The sequence below is a fragment of the Pteropus vampyrus genome, unplaced genomic scaffold (genome assembly GCF_000151845.1).
Source record: "Pteropus vampyrus isolate Shadow unplaced genomic scaffold, Pvam_2.0 Scaffold287, whole genome shotgun sequence".
Classification (NCBI taxonomy): domain Eukaryota; kingdom Metazoa; phylum Chordata; class Mammalia; order Chiroptera; family Pteropodidae; genus Pteropus; species Pteropus vampyrus.
Genome location: NW_011889068.1, coordinates 1,249,259 through 1,255,795, shown reverse-complemented (window position 1 = coordinate 1,255,795; position 6,537 = coordinate 1,249,259).

Sequence of the window (6,537 nt, the reverse complement as noted above, 5' to 3'; positions counted from 1 at the left end):
AAAAAAAAAAAAAAACTGTGGCAGGTACTTACTCACCTCTGCCACATGTTCCCTCTGCCACACCTTTACCATCCTTCATGCCACCGCTAGCACGCAGAGCTCAATAAATACCTGTCTGATGAACAACTGAATGGTTGCTTGCTAATAGACTCAATTGTGTTCAGTTAGCAGGTAGACATTTCTTTTATCCCCAGGAATGAATCATCATTAGTCCAGAGTTATGTATGGCAACTCTGTTTTCTCATGCAGTGATTGGCCTAGGAGTGGGCGTATGGCCCAGTTCCGGTCAATGAGACATAAGAGCAGGAATGATGTTTCGCTGGAGCACACCAGAATGGCGGTACTAGTTGTTAAATTATTGAAATACTTCTGTACCAGGTAATAAATACTGCTTCTCTGGTCTCTTCTCCTAAGATCCCCTGAATCTCCCCACAACCCAGCATCTATCTGCAAGATTACATCTGGCACAGAAGCGAACTCCCAAGGCTTTCCTCCAGGGCTGCAAACAACATTCGATCTGTTTTGATTATCCAAGGGAGGTTTCTAAGGAAAATTCTCTCTGAATAAAAAAGCAGAGGCTAATGGCCTTTTGCTCATACCCCTGCTTCCTGACTTAACACTGTGTGTGACACTGTGGCAGCCATCTGGGGTAACAAGCCAACAAGAGGATAAACAGCCTGAGTCCTCCACGGTACCACTGAGCCACTCTGCACCAAACCTGGGTCCGTCCCCCCTCTAGCTGTTTTATTACATAAGACAATTAAATATCTTTTATAGATGCCTTAATTAATCAGTTCTTCTGTTATCTGCAGCTAAACACGTTCTAAACCATACAGACTCAAATTCAAAGGGTCATGTAATAATAATGCTGCCACTGAAGGCTGAATATGTGTCAGGCACAGTGCTAAGCTGTTTGTGCTCATCTACTTCGCTCTCCTCAGTAACCTTAGAGACAGGTACTGTTGTTATCTGCACTGCTCAGATAAGGAAACTGAGGCTGGGAAATGTAAATAACTTACTCAAGCTCATGAAACTAGCAAGTAGTAAAGCTAGGACTCATACCCAGCTCTGGGCAGGACTGAAACACAAATCGTTTCATTCTTAGCCTTGTCTCTGTATTAATCTTGACTGCACACTCATGGGGAGATTGTTGGAGCTGTCCCTGGCAGCTCCTTGACCTGGTCCTACATTCCGTGACTGGCCCCTGTTGTGCAGGCTGAGAATTTAAATTGTTAGTCTCTCCAGCGCTGAGTGGGTTCTAGGTACCTGCCTCACAAAAAACAGAAAGTCAGTGTAAAGAAGAACTGTCAAGCAAATCAGATGCTTATGTGTGTTTGCTAGTCGGCACCTGCTCTTCCTTGAGGCTTGGAGATGCAAGGTCAAGGTAACTAGATTACAACCAGGAGGCTGTCTGCTGGGTGCAGGATCCGAAATGGGTAGTGAGCTAGCGCTCTGAGTTGTGATGTTTTCCAAGGTCTGCAGTGCCTGCTAAGCAGACGTGGAACTTGTTCTGTGAGTCAAGATACCCGCCTGCAGACAGGGGTGTCACTGGGCTTCCCTGGCTGAACGTCACCTCATTGGATTTACACACTCTTTGGATACGTGAATGCCTTCGAGTAGCTCGCTGCCGCCTTCCCATCTAAAACTAAGCTTTCCCCTTTAATGGTGACTTTGCCCATGTCTGTGTGCAGCCATTATGATTTTACTTCATCATTCAACTCTCTGGAAGCAATCTGGTTTCCAAATCCACTCATTCTAATGCTTCACATAGCTCGGTCCTAGATGGAGTTTCCTTCAAAGAAGCACCCTCTGACCACCTGAGTAATTCACAGAAATTCCAACTTTTGTTCTGGTGTCTCAAGAACATTCAAGGGAATCGACCCACAGCAGCGTGTCTCTGAGCCCGTCTTCTGCTCCAGGTTCTCGCTTTCCCACGGTTCCTCCAGAGCCTCTGACATCCTCACCTGCAGACTCACTCAGCCCATCCAAGTGGTCTTTCTTCCTTTCTCCACTCTACTATGCAGCTCTTCATTCTATAAATTAGTTTGGCCACTCTGGCGAAGGCCTCTCCCCTTTCCTCTTCCTCGTCCTCTCTCTCCTCATTCTGTGTCACAAAACCAGGATGGGAGAGATAGAAAGAGAGGATGGGAAAGCAAGAAGCAAATTTTAATAAGTTTGCATCCATCAAACTCTCAGCCAGCAGGCGCAGTGCTGGGCCCTGAGGACAAAGTGATGCCCAGGGCAAGGTCCCTACACCCATGGAGGCTCCAGGTTCTTGAAAAGAGACAGTTGCTGTGGCCTCCCCTGGCCTGAGGGAACTCCGATGGAGAGGTGGGCACATGGATAGCGGCGGAGCTCACGGAGCACATCGAGAACGATGTGGACATATTATGCAGCTATTCATGGGCTATACTGCTGTTCTACCGTCAGGACTCACAGCTGAGAACCTGGAGTCAGTGAAGAGAAAGACCTCAGAGAGGACAAGAGGCTAATTCTTGGGGTGTGAGGAGAAGTCAAGGTGTTTCTGATGGGAGGAGAGCAGTCTTGACCTGGTCTGGGAGAGAAATCTAGGACTACACACCCCCCTTTCTGCTATACCAACAAAAAAGGGGGGCTGAGACAGAGAGGTCACCACTACAGGTCATGGGGGCAAACGGGCAGGGGTTCTGTCCAGCTCTCTGTCCTGTGAGGGTGGAGGAATGGGGCCCTGCAGGAGGGAGGGGAGGCGCAAGCTCCCGAGGTTTAGAACATATGCGGAGCTGCCTCACGGGTGCCCCACGGTTCATTCTGCTGCCTCCTCTCACCCCACCCCCACCAGGATTTTGCCATTACAAGTAATGTGACTATAAACATCCTCGTACATTGGCCTTGGATGCTTTAGCTTCTGTGGGGTAGATTCCCAGGAATGGAGTTGCTGGATCAAAATTTTTAAACTTTTCGTTGTAATAGATATTATTAGATTGCTTTCCAAAATGCCAGTAACCATTTGCAATTCCGCCAACACGGCACGAGAGTTCCATTTCTCTGCATCGCTGCTAACCTAGGTGTTCCCGTTCTCACTTTTTTCCAGGCCGGTACCGTAAAGCTATTCTCATCTGCATTTCTCTCTCTCTGGTGGGTTGGCTTTCAGTGTTTTTGTTATTGAGACCAGCCTTTCTCTGCGTTGCCTCCTTTCCCCTTTTTTCCTTTCCTTTCTTCCTTCCCTTTTTTGTACCCTCTTGTCAATTAGAAAGGGTTCTTTGTGCATTATAAATATTTCACTCGGAAGGTTTATACCCTTCAGTTTAAGAAAATTATTTCCTATCATTTATTTGATCACATTGATCATTCTACCCTTATTTCTCATGATGACTGTTTTTGAAACTCTTATTAGTGAGCTTGAAGTCCAGTGGGCAGGCCGTCGGGAAGGGAAGATGGGGTACCGTGGGAAGAGCGAAGGAAAGGTGGAAATGCAGGCATGAGCTGGAGCCCCGCCGTGACGGAGTGGAGCCTGTGCTGGTTGTCGTCACCTCTGCCCTTGGTGATGTGGTGCAGGTGTTTGCCTTTGGTCATGAGCCAAACACACACACCTGCCTCAGGAGCCACGGCAGCTGAAGGATCCAGGGAAACGTGGAGCAGGCGTGGCTCATCCTTGTACCGGAAGATGAGCTGTGGGTAATTTGAGTTGCCAGTTGGTTGCTGCTTCACTTTTACCCTCCAAATTGCTCAAGAACCTCTCCGTGGCTTGCCCTAACGGAAATACAGAGAGAGGGGAATTCTAGGAAAGGAGTTCAGCCTGAGCAAGCTGACGCATTACAAAGCCATTGTAGCTTCCTTTGAAATCTTATTTAGCATTCATATGGCATATTTAACACTCATAACACACGAAAAACTATGTGCCAGCTACTGTTCTAAGCATTCCATGTATTTTAACTCATTTCATTTTTATAATGCCGCCACAAGCTAGCTATGGTTATTAATAAGCCTATTATTCAAAGAGAGAAGCTCAGAACAGAGAGGTTAAGTAAGCTGCCTAAGGTCACACAGCTGGTAAGAGGCAGAGAAAGGCTTTAAACACAGAGAGTCTGACTCTAGGGTTTGTGTGCTCTAGCACTGCACTATACAAAGGCAGCACTGCCCCTGGCCAAATGGATATTTAAAAGTGAAAACTGGAGAGCTGTAGAGCTTTATTTGTAGAGTAGTTTGTTTATTTGATTGGTTGTTTTTTTGTTTATAACTCTCACAATGGAAGTCGTTTGTTGAATTTTTTGTGCTTAAGCAATCTGTGTTGCAGTAAATAGAGAGTCAAAATTAAAACAAACTACTGGAAGTATCTAAATTTTACACTAACCTTGGACCCTCTGCTTTTACCTCCTGAAGGCAGACCTTGTCCACAGAGGGATAAGGCAGGATCTCAGGAGGAGAGCCTTCTCTCTGCAGGTCAGGGCTCCCGGGGCTGAGTCCCCCAGCTGGGTGTGGCCCCTGAGGGTGCTTCTGCATCCTATGCCTCCCTGCGCCTCACCAACAAGAGCTAATAAAGTCCGCTTTGGCCCAAGTGCTGTTCTCCTGGCTCCTGGGAGAAAGCACAGGGTGCCTCCGTGTTTAAGTACAGCCTAGGATCTTCAACAATCAACATTAATTCAATTTCAGCCATTGGGAAGTCGTAAAATTGTCATGCGACCTCCTTGTCCCTTTTGCCTTGGAGTAAGTGAGGGCAGCTGGCTCATCTCCCAGCATTTTGTAACCCTGCCTTCCTGCTCAGAAGCCCGCGTCTGCTGAAGCTCTGGCTGTCCCCGAGGACCTAGCCGAGTAGGCCCAGCCTCCTCTGCTCTTTCCAGGAGCCAGGGACTGGTGCTGTTTCCAGCACACAGACTTCTTACCTGCCCTCCTGAGTCTCACCACCTGGGGCTGCTTTGGCAGGTCAGGATCCAACTAAGAAGGCTGCACTGATCTCCAAGACTGAATCCTGAGGTGTGCGGGGGAGGGAGAATCTAGGAACTACACAACCAGACCCTTGCCTGCTTACCAGCCGGTCCCCAGGAGCAACCCCCCACGCCCCCGCCTGCCATCCCCGGCCCCGCACATGGAGAAGACAGGATGGGATATGACTGTGGGTCCCCATCTCAGTGGTTCTCAAACTTGAGCATGCATCAGGATCTCCTGGAGGGCTTAGCACACTAGCCCCCGCCCTGCTCCGCTCCAGAGCTTCTGATTCAGTGGGCCTGGGTGGGGCCTGAGAATGCGTTTTTCACAAGTTTCAGGGAGGAAGCCACACCTCTGCTACTCTGCTAGGGGTACCCCACTTTGAGGACAGCCTTCTCCTCTGAGGAAGGTCTCTGTTTCAATACTGACTGCCAAATTTTTTCTGCCAACCGTGGCAGGGAGCAGCCCAGAGGCTGTCCTTTCTTCCTTGCATCCCCCCCTCCCCAGCACTGAGTTGGTCAGCATCAGCAAAAGCCACCTGGAAGCCCAAAGCCAGCCAACCAGGGAGGCCCCAGCCCTCTGATTGTTGGTCTAGATCACCTACACAAAACGTTCGCAGTGCGTGAACTTGCTGACAAGCACCATTCTGTGTTTGGGGATGAACCACATCTTCATAACGTTAGACCCATGGATTTCTGGCTCTGAAAACTGATGCAAAAACTCCCCCTGTCCTCTGGGTCAACCCGCCCCACACCCATCCTCTCACAGGCTGGGGAGGGGGAAGGCCGGGAAGTAGAGCCCACTGGGCACGACGTCCAAGACCTGCTTCCTATGTCAGCTGACACCAAGACCCCTCTCAGCTGAGGCAGGAATGAGCGTGCTGCACGGCCCCGTCGGCGTGCTCCCTTTGGCCTAGTAGTCAAAACTAGACACGTGGTCAGAGTGGCAGAGGGGAGCTGCCCAGGCCGGACGTTCAGGGACGCCGGCATTGCGGAGATCGTGTCGGGGCGCCAAGGCGGCCCCGTCTGACACGAGGCCTCTTCCCAAAGCCTCCACGGAAACCTGTTTTCTCCCTCCTTGGCTTCCAGGTAGAGCCGCCATTTTCTATCGTTCTCTCCCCCTCCTTGGTCCGGTTTTTCTATCACTATCAACTTCAGGTGAAAAACAAGGCATTTGCACACGTGAAGACCTACAATGGCCTCCTCGGTGTTTAAACCTGTACTATCTGGTCTTAACCTGGGCCTCTGAACCCGAATGTGGATTAAAGGCTGAGCAGGTCAGCAGGTGCTGAGGTATTCATCAGTGAAGTGCCCCCAAACGGCACTGGAGTAATTCGGAAAAACCATGCCCACTAATTAAGGTTTCCACACTTGCTCTCATTGACTACCAGAAATTAGTCATTTATTTAGCTTTTAAATGGGCTCAAGTAAACCGCATGTATATGATAAATTCTAATCTCAGGTACAAACGGATACGTGAGATTTGTTAATATAAAATCAGTTTCTCTCTACCACCACTAATAAATATTAAATATTTGTTGAAATAACTGAAGAGGGTGCTAAAATATAGCTTGCAATAGATTTCAATCTGATCCTGTGTAAACTCTATGACAATGGTGTCCACACGTACAGTTTT